General features: G+C 47.3%; 1 protein-coding gene across 2 annotated transcripts in view; it reads right to left on the reverse strand.

The window, feature by feature from the left end:
* The window catches only part of LOC128491756 (beta-1,4-galactosyltransferase 1-like), a 134282-nt gene that overhangs the window by 21545 nt on the left and 96803 nt on the right, over positions 1–15934 (reverse strand). The gene's annotated exons all lie outside the window — the stretch shown is intronic.

The raw sequence follows: 15934 nt of genomic DNA on the forward strand, positions 1-15934 counted from the left end.
TACATGTTAATGGTTTCTTTGTATCATTTAACAAAATACAAAGTGAATAAACAGAAGAAAAATGTATAGCAAATCAATATTTGGCATGAACATATTCGATGTGACCACCATTTTCCTTCAAAACTGCATCAATTACCTAAACTGAGGCAAACATTGACGGGGGTACAGCATAACACCTGTCACTATATACCGAGGCACACATTGACGGGGTATAGCATAACACCTATCACAATATACTGAGGCAGACATTGACTGTGGTACAGCATAACTGCTATCATTATATACTAAGCCAAACATTGATGTGGTGTAGGCCTACCACTTCAGTGTCTGGCTAAGTATATAGTAGGGATGCATCGAAATGAAAATTCTGGACCGAAACCAAAAATTCAGCATTCACTTGGCCGAAATCTAAAATAACCCTCTAACCTTTAAAAACAAAAACAAAACTTTTATTAAAGGTAAGTAGCACACCAAAATTAGACAAAAAAAATTCAATAACAATATATATATATATATATATATATATATATATCCCACTGGATATTAATGCCAGAAAGAGCCTTACTGTTTTTAAATTTACCTAAAACCTCAAAACAAAATTTACAATTTTTGCTACATCTGCTGATGGCAATAACGATAGTCCTTGCCAGAAAAGAACTTCAGACCCAGTCCTGTGGGTAAAGATAAAACCCCAAATATTACATCAATGTCATATGGAGAGATTGATTTTGACCCACACTATATGGAATAATAAAGCACTGAGTCTTGGGAATATTGGATAAAAACCCTTTCAGAGGGTAAACTAGACTGGTAATATTTAGGAATTTCCTATGATAAAATTACTATGAATCCCCTGTTGGTAAATTATTGGCAGTGCACAGGACAATGGAATCCTAATATTGTGTTTGTGAATGTCGATGTCTAAAATGTAATAATGTACTTTTATGTCTTTTGTATTTTTGTATTAAATAATTAAAACATTTTTTTAATTTCACATTATGATTAGTTAGCTGGGCTCCATTGACTTGAATGGTTGAATGCAGTACCTGTATTTAACCTGCAGGGGAGCACAAATGCTCTCAGAAGGTTTTTGGATAGCCTCTCTGTGAACTCATTGGTGTGTCCGTTGTCACCACCATCTTGTGAGTGGGAGCAATGTCACTCACTGGTGGTGCTTGCGGTTGCTCCTGAAAGGATGAGGCTGGCTCCCAAGCCCTTCTAGAAACCCAGGGCGCAGAGCCTTCCGTGACAATGGTGGTCAGTCTCTAGACCGATCACAATGCGTCCTGGGGTATGTTATCAGTGTTTCTGAATGCCTCGTTGTCGAGGCATTTCGAAAACACCGTTTCAGCTTAGGAGGCGATCATTGTCAATCTTTATTCTACCGTTATTTAATTTTTTGGGCATGATGCACATTAGATGTATATATGTGTATCTTAACATACACTATATGGACAAATGTATTGGGTCACCTGACCATTACAGTTTAGGCAAGGACATTTTCTATACCAGCATGGCTGTGCCCCAGTGCACAAAGAAAGGTCTATAAAGACATGGTTGGGTGAGTTTGGTGTGGAACTTGACTGGGTCACACAGACCCCACTTCAAACACCTTTGGGATGAACTAGAAGGGAGATTGCGAGCCAGGCCTTCTTGTCCAACATCATTTCCCGATGTCACCAATGCTCTACTGGATGAATGGGTACAAAATTCCCACAGAAACACTCCAAAATCTTGTGGAAAGCCTTCCCAGAAGAGTGGAAGCTGTTATTGCTGCAAAGGGGGGGGGGGTAACTACATATTAACATCTATGTATTTAGAATACAATGTCATACAAAGTCCCTGTTAGTGTAATGGCCAGGTGTCCCAATATTTTTGTCCATACAGTGGATGTAGCACTGTCTGGGCTACAAAAAAACGAAAATAATAAACCCTAACAGTAAAGAAACATGTCTTTTATGCAAGAGAGCATGTTTTCCTGCAAAATTTTAGATGTTAGAGTGTGAGCTTTATTGTGAACTAAATTACAAAAATTACTAAATTACTAGCAAAATGAACTACACTAGAGTATAAGCATTGGTGAGCTACATTACATAAACTGTGAGCTTAACTGGTGAAATAAATTACATTACAGGTTGAGCTGTATATGAGAATTATCATGATACAATAATGGATGTGGGCGTGGTTTTTTTGTAGGGGGTCAGAATTTCATTCTCCACTCCAAGATTGTTTTTGAGTCCTAGCAACACCCTGGCATACACATAATAAAAAATAGCTTTTACTGATCATAGGCGGTAGATGTCACAAGGACAGTTGGGTCCATAAAACTAAGAACATCAAACTAAGAATTGTTTGTTATCAATCTGTTACATACCAAGTAACTTAGTACAGTAATTGCTTAAACACTGTCACGCCAAAGCACACAAAGCAAAAAGTTTTTTTTATTGCTCATGCAAAGCTTTAAAGTATAGCTCTTGGGTGCAGATTTAATTGAAAAATAAATAAAATAATTGATTTCAAATGTTATCAATTAAAATGTTTCTTTTGTGCACAGAATATGCATTATTATAGTACTAAATAAATGTGCACTTTAATCTTAATAGTGAAGAGAAATGGGTAACTAAAAGCAGGCTTTCCCATTCGTGTAATGGTTTGTACATCAGTATGAGCAGCCAATATTTCTCAACATTTATATGTGCCATTACTGTGATGCTTAACTCATTCATGACCAGAGGTTTCCCTACTCTAGCGGCCAATGCTTTTTTGCCAAATTTATAATATGTTTCTTTAGTCATGTTTAGTGTCATCACACAATTAATATATTGTTTAATTTGTCAAGGACAGATAATACTCTTCTTACCATGTTTATATGTACAGGCCACCATTAAGTATGACTGTTAGCTTCAAAAAGAGAAACATTGAAAAAACATGTTTTTGCTTACACAAGTTAGATGTCACTTATGAAAAAAAAAACATTTATGTCTAGCAGTGTCTCATTTGTATTACATTTATTTATATAGCGCCAGCAGATTCCATTACAATTAGAAGCAGTAAAATATCACATACTGGTACAAAAGAAAAGAGGGGGGTTGAGGGGGAAGTTAAACAGTAGGAGGGGACTGCTTGGATAGGGATGAGTTGGCTGAATCAAGAATGATCTGTAGGGGTTGTTGATCATTTAGAGGGCTTGATTTGGATACTGGACGAGTGTTAGGAGGAAAGCTTGTATACTTTATTCTGCATGCAAAATGCTTCATTACATACTACATTGTTTTGTCTTTTGGGTTGGGGCAGAGACACTGAAGTCAGCCTGAACACCCACTGACATCAGAGGGACCGCCCATTGATGTCAGCATGACCACCCACAAAGGTCAGTGGGACTTACTACCTGCATCTCACAAAGGGGGCACTGGTTAGCCAAAGTCAGAAAGTTCACAGGTATGGATGTCATATCCCAATGCTGAAGAGGGGAGCACAGTCGACGGCAAGGACCACCGGAAAATTAAAGAGTGCCACATCACAGTGAACTGATCTGGTCCTGCACCGTGGTCTCTTTAAAGGCAGTTGTAACAGAACAGGCCTGCATCCCAGATTTATTCTTCCTGTGTGGCTAACGCCAACTCCGGAGCACACTATTGACCCTATATCCAGCCGCAGACACTTCCAGCACCTAAATGGGAGATGGTGGATTTCCCTTGGAACTCTCAGGCGGACTGCAATCATGTCACAGTCTCCTATACTTTGACTGACCACCGATCCTCCAAATAACATCATGTCGCATTTTGGAAGGGGGGTCAGTGACCCTGAGAGGCATCCATGCTGGTTGTGGGGGTACCATTGTGTGTAGGCTGGGGGCACCCTGTTTTCACGATAATGGGGAAACTCCCTATCGTTAATCCAATTATTTGTCTTGTGTACAGGTATCTTCACCAAAGGTAATTGTATTATGTCCCCTGTGCGTCAGGTGCACTCCCCTTCCCCATTGTATCCCGTAACTCCATAACGCGAAGTTAATTGTGTTACCCCAGTTACCTGATGTTTTTCTGTATAAAAGCCTGCCTTTCCCTGTAATAAAGGTTCACCTGATTTTAAACCTAAAAAAAAACGACTGGTTTTGTCCACTACATTGGGAGCTTAGTAAATAATAAATGCGGGGGGGGGGGGTCGATAATGAAGAAATCCCCCTAGGGAGAGGCACTCGTCTCAGGCCCAGCTGCAAGGGGCGCACAGCCGCCCGGTCAGCAGCTGCAGCCTGCCCCCCCCAATTGAAACGCTGTACGACACCCTGGTGGAGGAGAGAGAGGAGCGCCGAGCGGTCCCTCATGAAAGACTTTTCAGCAACCACAGGACTTCAGCAAATAAAGTGAACTACAAAGGGGGGGAAATGGGGTAGATAGTGAGAGGGGGTAGATAGTGAGACGGGAGGAGTGGGGGGTAGTAAGAATATTGAAATAAAGAGTGAGAATGAGAGAGAATAAATGAATTGATATGTGGATGAATTGTGTGAATGAGTGAGAATGAATTAATCTATGTGTGGATGAATTGTGTGAATGAGTGAGATAATGAATGAACTAATGTGTGGATGAATTGCTTGAATGATTTGTGAGAATGCATTAATGGGTATGCGTATCATGGATGTGATTTAAGCAGAGGCAAAGATGGCACAAGCAGTGTGTTTGAGCCTTGGGGACCAAGATGGCACAAACAGGGTGTTTACATGACAAAGATGGCACAGAGTGGGCTTGTGACGGACCCCTCCATCACTGGGGCCACTGGAGAGGCCTGAGAGCCAGCCTCCTCCCTATTGCTTGCTTGGAAATGTAGCTGCTGTGGCCTCTTCCCAAGTGGCCTCCTTATAAGTGGATAGTTAAGCGTTACACTGGACTATCCAGACATCCATCCCTGGTCTTCATGTTTTCATCCAGCTACTCCTCTGGCAATCAGGGAAAAGAAAAAATGTTGGTGCGCTAAGCTAGTCTCAGGCTCAAATAATACAAATGTATAATATGAGGCCTACCAAACAGTGTGAGCATGCTGCAAATACAGTGTGTTGGCTGTACAATGTATACAAAAAACAAAATACTGTCTGCGCTTCTCACCCTTATAAAGTTGGCAACAAATATATAAAAATAATTTAAATGAGAGGTTTTGGTTATATGAATTGGCCAAAGCATAATTAAGCTCACCCGCCACGTCAAGACACACTCTCAATAGGGTGAGAACCTACTCTCACCTCCTACATAGTGGGCACACAAAGCAGTTTATACTGCTACCAGTAATTGTTGGGGGAGGTACAATTAAACCTTCTCCCATTTAATCCTCTGGCAATCACTAATGTCTGTCATATCTCCTTCTCTTACAGGTTTGAATATAACATAATTCATTTGAACCCCTGCTGCATCTCCTGCTGTTACCACCGTTTTCCACTTGGTATGAATATAACATATTTCATTTGAACCCCTCATCTCCTGCTGTTACCCCTGCTTTCCATCTGGTATGCCTGTATCCTGTCTGTCTCCATACTCTGCTGCTGTGAAAGGGTTACATTTGGTGTCCTCTGGTCTAGCTTAATTGCAATTTGTAAGCCAAGGTGTGAAACATCTGCCTCCTGTATGCAATCACCTTATCTGACCTCTTGTAAGGCAGCCTTATAAATTCCTAGGCCTCACTTGGAAACAAGGTTGCTTGGAAATGTAGCTGCTGGGGCCTCTTCCCAAGTCGCCTCTTCATAAGTTGATAGTTAAGAGTTACACTCGAGGGAAACGACATACCAAGTACCACTGCAGAAAGCAGGTAACCCACATAAGCACTTGCTTGCTTCACCTCCATCTGTACTATGAACTCATACATGTCACCATGTACTCTTCCCACAAATCTTACAATTATTGCAGCCTCTGCACCCCTTGACAACCCCTCTACAATCCACATATCGCCATCCCGTCTGCCATCACCCCACTTTAGCTCATATGCCATTCTGTTTTCTTCATACCCCAACACCACTCAGTAAAAGCATACACTAGCCTCAGCCCTAGATATGGTTGCCCCTGTAACTGTACACAATCCCCCACGCCGTCCACCTCAGTCATGGCATTCCACACAGTTGTGCCTCCTTCAAAGGTGTTCATGTACCGCTGAGCGCCTGTGGAGGAAGTCTCGTTCACCTGAAGACTTCATTCACTACAAATTCATGCTCTGTTCCTATACATCGGCCCTCCATCTCTCCAAACAAACATATTTAATTTCATTAATCACCTCTCTTTCCCGTGACCCAAAACGTCTACATACACTTTTAACACCCTTCTCAGGCCCACAGCACCTCCCTTGCCCTCCAACTTCTCTGCCCAAGAGCTTGCCACTTACTTCAAAAACAAAATTGACACCATCAGGGACAACATCCTCCCCCATAGTGTCAATCATATGGTACCTCAACCTCCCACCTCAATCCATCCTCACCTGCTTCAGCCCAGTTACACCCTTTGAGGTTTCCAAGGTCCTGTTTTCCTCTCACCTCATCACCTGTCCCCTCGACCCTGCACCTTCACATCTCCTACCCCCCCTCTCTAGTGTCCTTACCCCAACCCTAACCCTTCATCCTCATTCAAACATGCCCTCATCTCCCCCATCCTAAAGAAACCTTCCCTTGATCCCACATCCCTATCAAACTACTGTCCAGTTTCACTTCTCCCACTACCTTCCAAACTGCTGGAACGATTAACTTACAATCAAACTCTCTACTTGACCCTCTACAACCCGCTTTCTGTCCACAGCATTCAACAGAGACTGCACTCACTAAAATTACCAATGACCTCCTCGCAGCTAAAACAAAAGGCCAATTCTCACTGGTTATTCTCTTGGACCTCTCAGCAGCCTTTGACACAGTCGACCACCCCCTCCTACCACAAACCCTCCATGCTCATGGCATCCGTGACACGGCTCTTTCATGGCTTAAATCCTACCTTTCTAACCATACTTTTAGTGTCTCATTCACTGGAACTTGCTAGTGGTGTTCCTCAAGGCTCAGTTCTTGGGCCTCTGCTATTCTCCATCTACACTTCTTCCCTCAGAAAATGTATTTCTTCCTTTGGTTTCCAGTACCACCTATATGCAGATGACACCCTAATCTATATTTCTGCTCCTGACCATTACCCCTCTCTTCTGACTGTCTATCAGGAATTGCATCATGGATGGCATCCCGTTACCTAAAGCTTAACTTCTCATGGTAATCAACCCATCTGCTCTGTCCACTTTTCCTGACATCTCTATTACCGTTGACAACTCCACTATCCAACCAACAGACCAGGTTCACTGCCTTGGTATCACCCTTGACTCTGCTCTCTCCTTCATCCCTCACATCCAGTCCCTCACCAAATCCTGCCGCCTCTACCTGAAAAACATCCCCCAAATCCGCCCTTTCCTCACACAACCGCCAAGTAACTAATCCACTCCCTTGTGATATCCCGCCTTGATTATTGCAACTCCACACTAACTGGTCTCCCCCTCTCCTTCACCGCTTCAATCCATCCTCAACACTGCAGCTAGATGAATTTTTCTCTGCCGCCGTTCCCCATCCGCTGTTCCACTATGCCAATCACTTCATTGGCTCCCCATACCCTTCAGAATCAAATTTAAACTTCTGACCCTGGCCTATAGAGCCCTCAACAACTCTGCATCCCCTTACATCTCTATCCTCCTATTCAAATACACCCCAACCGCCCAATAGCTGCTGCTGCTGTCTTCTATTGTTGTTACCTCTTCCCACTCCCTATTCAGGATTTCACCCGCACCGCACCCCTCCTGTGGAATTCCCCCTCCCAATGTCATCAACACGCACTACGCATTTCACTTATCGCTTCATCTGGTGCAAGCATCATAAGCGAAACGCGTAGTGTGTGTTGATGACATTGGGAGGAGGAGTAGCATTACGGAAGTGGATCAGAGGACTAAGACAGCGTCTCTTTGTGGTAGCGCTGCTACGAAGTTTGAAGCCTGGATTCTGTAACATCAGAAACGGGGGACAACAAGTTGCCTTTCTTTTATACATTAAAATTATGGTTTTTATCTACTCCCCTCCGCTGCCTACCTTCTTTATCTACAAGTACCAGTGTGGCATATTTATGCCCTTTAAATTGTAAGGATCTGATCTGCTTAATAGCGTTTTTTTTAGACCTACTTTGATATACACCACCATCATTTTTTTTCTTTCTTTTTTTCTCTTTATATATGAGCCTTTTGGATACTGTGTGTGGGAACTGTCGCTGGAAGGGTATCTGTGTACATATTATTTTTGTGTTGCACATATAATTTACTCACTTATTATTTGGGTGCGCGGACACTTGTGTGGTTTTAATTGATTTTACATCTGAGGATGTTGGTCCGGGAGGGGATGCAATTGGCTTCCCAGAGAAAGGAAGAACGTTTTCTGGGTGTAGTGGATGGGACTGTGGTCTCCACTAGCACCCACCCAGCAGAAGAGCTGCCATCAGGGCAGAGTGCCCCTGGCCTCTGCCTGCTCCCTTCCCTGTTTCCCGAGCCTGACCATAGGAACCTTGTAAGGTCCAGTCAGGCAGCCCCAGATGGGGGGGGGTAGTGGATGGGACTGTAGTCTCCACACCTGCCCCCCCCCCCGAATGTTAGTCCATATTGCCAGGGGAGGTGAAATTGACAAACACAGGAAACAAGAACAGGTTAGATTTAGGGCTGCAACAACTAATCAATAAAATCGATAATGAAAATCGTTGCGGGGGGCGTGGCTTGTCTTGCTTGGTGATGGCTGCTTAGGCTCTTAGCTCCTCAGCGTGCCCGAAGAAATCCGCATCCATCCTCGCTCAAAATTCGCCATGGGTCGCCTAAAGCGCCCCTCTCAACAACATGAAGCCCCTGACTCACAACCCAGGCCATCTGGGCAATCTCTGCGGCAATATTTTCAGACCCCCGCGGCCTTGGACACGCAGCCGCCTTCTCCTGCAATGGCGCCTTCACCTGCCAGTACATCATCCTCGGAGGAGAATCCGCGCACCGTACCCAAGGAGGATGTTGTGCCGTCGGCTGCAACTCTGCAGGACATGTTCCGATCTCTTCCCACAAAAGCCGATTTTAGCAATCTCATCTCCGAAATGAAACTCGTGTTACACGAGGAAGTGGCGGCACTGCAAGCAGATATCGCTGGTATCGACAGACGTACTACTCACCTTGAATCATCGCTGGACACTACCGTGCACCAATTGACAGAGCTGCGGCAGACCACGGCACAGCTGCGCACCGTGACAGCAGACCTACTCCGCACGGTTGAGGACCTGGAGAATCGAGGTAGGCGTCACAATATACGGGTCAGGGGCATACCAGAACCAGAAGGCCCCGAAGACCTAAGGGCCTCACTGACCCGACTCTTTAACTCCATCCAGGGCCGTGCATCGGACTCCCCCATTAGAATGGACAGAGCCCATAGGGCCCTGCGGCCACGAGGTAGGCCCTCAGACCCACCAAGGGATGTGATTTGTTGCCTGCCAGACTTTCTCCTTAAAGAAGAAATCATGGCACAAGCCCGTAATTCCCGCACCTTCGAATTTGAGGGTCATACGGTATCGCTCTTCCAGGACCTCTCCTCAATAACCCTGCGTAATAGACGCGCGCTGCGGCCTTTGACGACCCTCCTGAGTGATCGGGGCATTCGCTACCGCTGGGGATTCCCCTTTCAGCTGATAATTCCGCATGCTGGCACGACACACTTTGTGAAACAGCCTGTAGATGTCGAGCCGGTGGCTAGAATGTTGGGGATCCCCGTGCCTCAAGTGGAAAACTGGCTCCTTGCCCCCGGTTCGCCCCCCCGGGAACCGCAAGCTCCTCGACGCCCACGGGCTCGAAGCATGGGAGAAGTAGCTGATGGTAGATATTCAGCCTTCACACACGAAGAATGAAGGGCTGACCGGCCCAGAGCTACCTTTCACGGATATCTCCGCTTACACACTACACATCTGAGTGCATCCATATTCATTTTTTTTTTTTTTTTTTTTTATTGACTATACTGGCTATACTCTGTTTCGGTGATACTGTGGCCCTGCGAGAGTCGACTACCGCACACGCTGGACACTCCTTCTCCACTGCAACATACATCCATACACACAGACGGGGACCGTCCTCTATTCCAGATAGCGGTTGACAAAAACCTCCGCTTGTGGACGCTCATTTGCAGCCGCACGCACAATCCGGTTCCCATAAGGTGACTACTCGCACTGCTCCTCAAGGACGGTATTCTGGGTCTTGCCCTCCGCATGTTCCTGATGTTTCGGGTCATCACGCTCTTCAACTGACTGCCTCAGCTGCCCTCGGACCGAACTCCACTGTACGTTTGTGGGCCCCGACCTCGGCGCGTTGGATGCATGGGACCCTTAATTTGACTTCTCTACTGCTGCCATACCCACGTGGTCTTCTCTGCGGCCACTGATTCGGATGCGGTGTCGTCAGCTGCGGTATTCTTTGCATAACATTGTCATGTATTAACTGTATTATTAACTGTATTATTAACTAGTTGGTTACCGCTTTATATTCCCCCCCCTTTTTTTTTTTTTTATTTTTTTTTTTTTATTTATTTTTTTTTCTCCCCCCCATTTCATCCACGTACCCTATTGCATAGACTACTTTACATTTAGCTTTGGTTCTCAGCTTGTGAAGGTGGGACCCCTGCTTCCTATAACTAGTTTGCGGTTTACAGCGCATGTCGCATACAACCCTTCTTTTATATATATGTATATATATATATGTACCTATACTTAATTTATTTATTTTTAGTAATATTTTTTTTTTTTTTTTTTTTGCTCCCCCCCCCCCGCTCCATACACGTTCCCCATTACATCCACTCCACTACATTTAGCTTTGGTCCTCGGCTTGTGGGGGTGGCACCCCTGATTCACCTACTTAGTTTCTGCATACCGCATACAAACCTCCTTTTCTAACAATATGTGTGTGTGTATTTATTTTTTTTGGATGGTTCCGCGGGTCACTAACACTGTTATTATTTTTCTTAAACTCCCTGCAGCATTTTGACCTATTTAGGTTACTTGGTTACTTCTGCGATCTGCCTGTTACTTGTTGCATGAGTCGTTAACTCGCCTGTTTACTGGGATACGTTTGCTGGCCTCATTTACTCTGAGACTTCTGTACTATGTATTTGCTGTGTTATGGGTTTGTATGCTATTTCTGATCTACTATGTGGGGCCCAATGCTACTGCCGACAACGCCACTGCTTAGGCCCCCCCATTAAATGACCAGATATACTTGATTAGGCCTCTGGGGCATTACTCATTGACTGGGAGCTTTTCTGTTTGTTTACTCCTCACTGATAGTCCCAGTAGCTTACTCCTGCACCCAGGTCGGTTTCAAGTCCTTCTGGCGTCCCTAGACGCTCTCCACTGGCACCTGGCAGTGGAGACTGACCACACGCTCCCCACACATGGCTGGGCGGGTGTTTGCTGTTACTCAGGTTGGTTGCCACACAGCTCTTGAGTCGGGACATAAGCTTCTATTTCACTGTTGGGGGGCTCTGGCGACCCCTTTTTCCGCTACCGTCGGATGGTCACATGCATTGTTCATATGTAGCTGGGCGTACGTTGTGGAGCACTGTGATTCTCCCCTTCTTGGTTTTTCTCCTGGAGACTGGGTTCCCGGGGACTCTGAAGGAGGTCACTCCGGGCACGGCTTCCATTAAACCCCTGGCAGTTCGGGACTCTACCGGAGCGGTTGGTCTCGGCTAAACTCCGTAGACCTTGCCTCCGCTCTGCCCGACACCTGCTGCTGACTGCTCGTTTTGAGCTTCCTGACCTTAATCGGTCGGGACACTTTCTTCCCTACCCTTCTCACAACCCCCCTCCCCCCTTTTTTTTTTTCTCTCTCTCTCCTCCTACCACCCCTACCTATCCTTTTGTTGCCCCTCTTCTGTTGTCTAATTCGTGTTTCAACCCTCCTTCACCATGCCCACTCTGGGTACATCCTTTCGCCCTTCCCCTTTGGTGGTAACGAGCCTCAATGTGCGCGGACTTAACACCCCGGAGAAGCGTTCCCGGTTGTTCAGGGAGCTCCGTCGGACTTCCCCCTCGGTGGTGCTGTTGCAAGAGACCCACTTCAGAGGATCCCATGTCCCGACACTTCGCGACTCGTTGTATCCCCATGTGTACACAAGTAATTACGCGTCCTCTAAATCTCGAGGCACTGCCATCCTGATCTCCCGCCGGGTTCCCTTTCAAATGCTTGACATCCGACAGGACCCTGATGGTCGATACACGTTCCTCAAGGGTACAATAAATGATCAGATGTTCACTTTCGCCTCCGTATACTTACCCAACCGCAGACAATGCTCTGCGCTCTCACGTATTCTTCGGGTCCTGATGGAGTTTAGGCAGGGTGCGCTGATCCTAGGTGGCGATTTTAACATCCCTCCCGATCCCCGGGTAGACACCACTTCAGGTGCCCCCGGCTTGTCGCAGTCCCATCTCAAACGCTTCAACTCTATTCTCCGTCAGCATAAATTGGTCGGCTGTTGGAGGGCCTTCCATCCGGAGGGCAAGGACTATACCTGTTTCTCTGCTCCCCACCGAACGTACTCCAGGATAGACCTGTTCCTGATGGAGCATTACCAAATGGGGTCAACGCTGAGCTGCACAATCGGGCCGGCTGGGCTCTCGGACTATTCGCCTGTCACCCTGTGTATTCGGGCACGACTGTTCCATCCCACCTCTACCTCCTGGCGCTTTAATGCAGACGACGAAGTGAAGCGTGAGATTTCCGAACGATTACAACTATATTTTTCGGAAAACACGGGGGTTGGAGTGGGCCATTCCTCGGTTTGGGAGGCCCATAAATGCACTATCCGAGGGTTTCTCATCAGCAAAACCACCCAGATTAAGCGAATGAGAACTCAAGAGATCACAGATCTCTCGAGTCGCATAGCTGCCTTGGAATCGCTTCATAAACAATCAGGTGCTGAGGATGACTATCAGGAACTTTTGCTCTTGCGAAAGCGTCTCAGCACGTTGCTTAACTATAAAATTCAGAAATCTCTTTTGTACTCTAAGGCTCACTATTATGAGTTTGGCAATAAGAGCGGGCGAATGCTTGAGAGGGCTCTAAAAGCTAGACAGCAATCACTTTATATTAGCAAAATTCGGACGCCCCGGGGACTGACCTCCTGCTCTCCCGCCGACATTGCTGACTCCTTTTCTCAGTATTACCAAACGCTCTATCATCTCCCTGGAGCTAACACGGATGCTCAGAGGGGGTCTCTCATTAGGGATTACCTGGCGACACGTGTTCGCCGCAAACTCACGGCGGAGCAAATGGGGAACCTTGACCGCGAAATTTCAGGTTGGGGCTGCCATGAAGACTATGCATTCTGGGAAGGCTCCCGGCCCGGATGGGCTGACTCTCAGGTACTACAAGGCGTTCTGGGAGCAATTGCTGGGACCCTTCACGTCCATGCTTAATGGAGTCCAAAGTGGGAGCCCCTTACATCCCCACTCCCTCATGGCAACGATCTCCGTTCTGCCTAAGGAGGGAAGAGACCCGGCACTCTGTCAAAGCTATAGGCCCATTTCCCTCTTAAATACTGATGTGAAGCTCTTTGCGAAAGTCCTCGCCACTAGACTTCAAGCTGTCTTAGGCTCCTTAATTCACCTGGACCAGACTGGCTTCATCTTAGTAGGGTAGGGAGGGTCGTGATAATACCTATAGAGTTCTGAATTCGGTTCATTTGGCCCGGGTGACTGGTCAGAGGCTCTTCCTCCTGTCAACTGATGCGGAGAAGGCCTTTGACAGGGTCGCATGGGACTTCATGTTGCAGACCCTGCGGGTCTTCGGCTTTGCCCAATCATGGCTCCTTTGGATTGCGGCCTTGTACTCTGCCCCTTCTGCGCGTATCCGCATAAATGGCGCTCTCACTAAGCCCTTCACCATTCACAATGGCACCCGGCTGGGTTGCCCCCTATCCCTGCTTTTATTCGCTGTGACCTTGGAGCCTCTGTTGCAGTCGATCCGCGACAATCGAGATTTCCACGGTTTGCTTTGCTCGGGACACACCTACAAGGTGTCGGCCTACGCTGACGACCTGTTATTCATGGTGACTCAACCCAGGATTTCCCTCCCGGTCCTACAGGAGGAGCTGCGGCTTTACGGGTCGCTCTCTAATTTTAAAATCAATACGGATAAGTCCGAGCTTCTGGACGTCTCGTTATCCCCTGATGAGGCGCGGGCGGTTAGGGGGTCATTCGGTTATAAGTGGTGTCAGGGTAGCTTGCGATACTTGGGGACCTGGATTCCCAGTGACTTGAGACTGGTTTATCGGGAGAATTTCCCTAGGATCTTGGCGCAGATACGGGGGGCCTTGCGCTCCCGGACTTTCGGGGATATTATCGCGCTACTCACCTTCTGCGCATGCTCGAATGGCGCTTCGCTCCACCCGCTAAGCTCTGGATCTCGCTGGAACAGGCCACTACGCAGGTCCCTCTGTCATCTTGTTTGGGGATCCGCCCGGGGGCTCTCCATTCCTCCGAGACAGAGAATCCTTTTGTCCGCGCCACGTTGACGGTGTGGCGCTTGCGGCATGTGGGTGGGACTCTCACCTCCTTCCCCTCTCCTCTGACCCCCATTGAGGGTAACCCTGACTTTCCACCTGGCATGGAGCGGGGTTACCTGGACTCATTGGGGTTGCCCCCACGCACGCTCCTCTCCGCGGTGTGGGGTCAGGGTGCCATCCTCCCTATCGACCGCGCAATTCCTGGCACGGAGCTCACTCTGCTAAAACGCTTCCGATATGCCCAACTTACCCGATATGCGTCATCTATCCCGGGCAAAATAAAGAAGCAGAGGCTCAGCACTTCAACTGATAAGGTGAGTTTATTTCACACAGGCAACGTTTCGACGCACAGGTCTTTCTCAAGCCTTGAGAAAGACCTGTGCGTCGAAACGTTGCCTGTGTGAAATAAACTCACCTTATCATTTGAAGTGCTGAGCCTCTGCTTCTTTATTTTGGATTTATTGAGGGACTTGGTGGTACCCTGGCTCGTGCACCATTTCACTGCTGAGTGCTGCATTCCAACCTCTCTTTTTGTGTATGTGATCTATCCCGGGCAGACACCACATCTCTAAAGCGTTGACACCCTTTGAGACGCTCGCTGGCCGCGACTCGTTGCTTAGGGGTGGGGTCTCTTCGCTCTACCGTCTGTTGATGGCAGCAGACCTCTCCTCACCACCGAGGTTTGCTGGCTCCTGGGAGGCCGCCCTGGGTGAGACTCTGACTGAACCACAATGGGATGGGGTTTGCGCATTGGCACATAAATGCTCAATAGCAACCAGCATGCAGGAGACAGCCTACAAACTGTTGATGATGTGGTATAGGACCCCTGTGACTCTTGCTAGGTTCTTGCCCAGCAGTGATCCCTCCTGCTGGAGATGCGGCGCGGAACCCGGTACTTACCTACATCTTTGGTGGGGCTGCAGCAGTCTCCAACCATTCTGGCAAGGCGTATTTCGAGGCTCAGGGGAAGTGGTGGGTCAGTTGATTCCGCTCTCCCCGTGCCTTGCTCTTCTTCTGCACGGTGGGCCCTCACGGACCCTGGTTAAAACTACAGTGCTGCGTCATCTTCTTAATGCGGCCCGTAGCTTAATTCCATTATTCTGGAAACGCACAGAGGCCCCTTCCCTGCGCCTTTGGGTATCCCGCGTAGAGGAGATACGAGTCATGGAGGAGCTCATTCATATGTCTAATGATAAAATGGACAAGTACACGGGTGTATGGGCGAGCTGGCTGTCTTATCTGTCGTCCGCCTCGCTGCGGGCTCTTATCACACGACCCTGAACGCATCCGATTGCGCTTGGATCGTTCCCACCTACCTTCTTGACTTCATTGTCTATCCCCCATAACCTCACCTGATGTGTTTACCCTTGCCCT

Source organism: Spea bombifrons, chromosome 1 (assembly GCF_027358695.1).
Source record: "Spea bombifrons isolate aSpeBom1 chromosome 1, aSpeBom1.2.pri, whole genome shotgun sequence".
Classification (NCBI taxonomy): Eukaryota; Metazoa; Chordata; class Amphibia; order Anura; family Pelobatidae; genus Spea; species Spea bombifrons.